Genomic DNA, 3,081 nt, shown 5'->3' with positions numbered 1-3,081 from the left:
TGTCATCTTTAGTATGGAGAACGAATAGAGACCAGACACCGGAAGCTGGTTTCACAGATGCAAAATTGCTCCATTTTTCAACATTTGAGATGAAAAGGGTTAGTGAGCAGGCACTGGCAGATCAGGGAAAAGAGCCGCAGCCACGAGGACACTGAGACACAGAAAGAGAAAGATAGATAGTTTGGAAGACAGTAAGTTGTCCTTGCTCTCTTGTACGACAGTCATGCACAAGTTGGCACAGAAACCTTGGCTGCGACAGAGCATGCAGTAGCCTAGTGACTAGTTTCAAAGAAAGTGGCCTGTCTCCAAGACATCGTGAGGAGACATTTTTGTTTGCCAGAATGCACACAGGAGAAATGAAAAACAACAGCTATTGGAACAATCGACTCAATTCCCCATTTTCCCCATAAAATCCCAAGCTGTGGCAACAGGAGTTAATAAATATCTAGAATTCCACACCTCGCCACGTGAATAACAGCCAGGAGATTCCAGCTCTCCAGCCAAGAAAGCCCAGACCTCCTGCTCCTCAGGGTCCTTCAGAACGGGCGCAGAGCCTTGTGGGAAATGTAGTCTTTCCCGATGACGTCACCTGCTCCCTGCTGCGGAAAGCGTCTGCTGGGTCCTTCTGCGCATATGCCGCACCGCCCACTCCTGACATCAAATCCTTCCCGCTGCTTGGGCTGCTGGGTGGTCCTGGGGTTGGCGTCTGTTGTGGTCCCAGGTTCCTTCGCGAGTGAGGAGGGAGGCCCGCGGCCCTGGTGAGGGGCTTGTGGGTGCAGGGAGGTGCGGGTCTGTCGGGCTGCGCTTCCTGGGCGGCAGCAGTGGGATCCCCAGGTGGGGCGCTCGGGGCGAGGTTCCCGGGGCTGCGCCCTGTGAGGATCGGGTCAGGAGACTGCGGAGGGCAGGTCGGTGGGCCCGGCCGACTTGGGGGAGCTGTGTCCACAGGCTGCGAGGTGGCTGGGGCGGGGGAGCGTGCAGTGCCAGCCCCGCCGCTGCTGTGCAGCCCCTGCAGGGGCGCAGCAGGGCCAGGGAGCCCCGTTGCAGGCGGAACTCCCCAAGGGGCAGTTGGGTTGGTGAAGTTCCTGGTGCAACGGGGAGTCTGCTGGAGTGCGATTTGCTGTAGAGTTACTTTCCAAGGTCGGTGGGTTGCCAGAGGGCGAGTGCAAACTGGAAGTTGGTCCTGTCTTATTTGGGGTAGCGAAGGTGTGGCCAAGTGGGTGCACCTGTAGTTAGTAATCCCCCCCACCCCCGGAAGGAACATCCCTGGTGTCTGAACCTTCACTGGCTCCACAGAAGAGACAGAATGGGCACTCAGAAAGCTGGAGATCGCAGCGCTGCACGGCCCACGCAATTGTTAATCCCGAGACATGTCAAAGACTGAGCGACCTGGAAGATTGAGGCTAGTTGTCATAAATGGGGGATGCGGGTGACTAAGTGGAATAGGCAGGGACCTAGAAATGTGACCTACTTTAGGGTTGTTGAGGGATACAGGGCCTGCCTGCCAGGAGGAGCGCTCTCCAGGGTGTAGAATTCACTTCCAGGCATTCAGTGTTCCCTCATTGTGTCTGGAGGCAGAGTCTTCTCAGATCAGCTACCGCCAAATTTGGCTTCTTGGAATCTGTTACTAATGTTCCCTCTATGCTGGCTGTGTTTGTAGTAGTTAAGGGAAAGCTTGCCAGGCTCTTCTGCCATTTAAGAGGAATTTCAATTTATTGATTTTTTTTTCTTTGAAGGTTTACTTATTTTTATTGGAAAGGTGGATAAAGAGAGAGGAGGAAGACAGAGAGGAAGATCTTCCAGCTAGTGGTTCACTCCCCAAGCTTCTGCAACAGCTGGAGGTAAGAAAACCGGACTCCTGGAGCCAGGAACTGCTTCTGGGTTTCCCACACACGTGCAGGGTCCCTAAGATTTGGGCCACTTCCTGAGGCCACAAGGCAGGGAGCTGGGACTAGAACTGGCGCCCCTATGGGATCCTGGCACATTCAAGGCCAGGACTTTAACTACTTCCCTATCGTGCTGGGCCCCAATGTATTGATTTATTTTTTATTTGAAAGAAAGAGTTGGAGACCTTCCATTTACTGGTTCACTCCACACATGTCCGCAACAGCTGGAGCTGAGCAAGTCCCAAGCCAGAAGTCCCCTCTAGGTCTCCCATGTGAGTGCATGGGCCCAAGGACTTCCAACATGCACCATTGCTTTCCCAGCCTGTAACCAGGGAACTGGATAGGAAGCAGAGCAGGCAAGACATGTGGAAGCTTAGCCTACTATACCATGGTGTTGACTCCCACATTTATCGTTTTGATGTTTCTGTAAAAGAAAACAAGTGTCAGGTTTTGTGTGTTGAGATGTGTCAGCATTTACTGTAAAGTGAACCAGCTGAGACTACTGACCAAAGAAAATCCAGTCTTCACTATAGATCTGTGGCTCCACATTTTGGGGTGGGCATGGCTGGGCAATTGGGATGACTAACTGAAGTGTTAGTGTTCTGGTGCCTAGGCTGATCCTGATAGATTAAGGCTGCTTCTGGCAGTCCCTGCTGGCTGCTGCATTCACAGTGCCCGCGCTGACGTCATAGTGTGTGTCCCAGAAGGCTAATGTCTCACTGGCATCGAAGCCCAGTGTGAGACCGCTTTGTGAGCACTCAGAGCTGTGACCATGAGTGCCATCAAGGCAGAGTGTGTCTAGATGTGAGCAGGTGCTGTTGGGTTGCAGCGGGTTTTTCTTCGGGAAGAGTTGTAATAGAAAGACTCACTTGGATTCCTAGGTGGTTTCTCTGTATTAATAAGGATCTGTGGTTTCTCTAATCCAAGTATATTTCTCTAACATTAGTTTTAGTGATGAGTGTGCTTCTTCTGTTGTTTAAATTATTTAATTGTTTGGGGAATGATCATTTTTGCTGAATGAGTAGGTAATAGGTGTTTTAAGCAACCCAAATCAGTTATGTAGCTAAACTGGATCAAGTTATAGACTTGTGTGTATCGCTAGTGGGGTATTTGTTGCTTTGATTTGAGGCCTAAAAGATTGTTATTCCACAGAGAGGCTTTTCTGTTCATTGTTCCAGCTCATGTGTTGAGTTCTGGG

The sequence above is a fragment of the Ochotona princeps genome, chromosome 8 (genome assembly GCF_030435755.1).
Source record: "Ochotona princeps isolate mOchPri1 chromosome 8, mOchPri1.hap1, whole genome shotgun sequence".
Classification (NCBI taxonomy): domain Eukaryota; kingdom Metazoa; phylum Chordata; class Mammalia; order Lagomorpha; family Ochotonidae; genus Ochotona; species Ochotona princeps.
Note: the sequence above shows the minus strand (reverse complement) of the source record.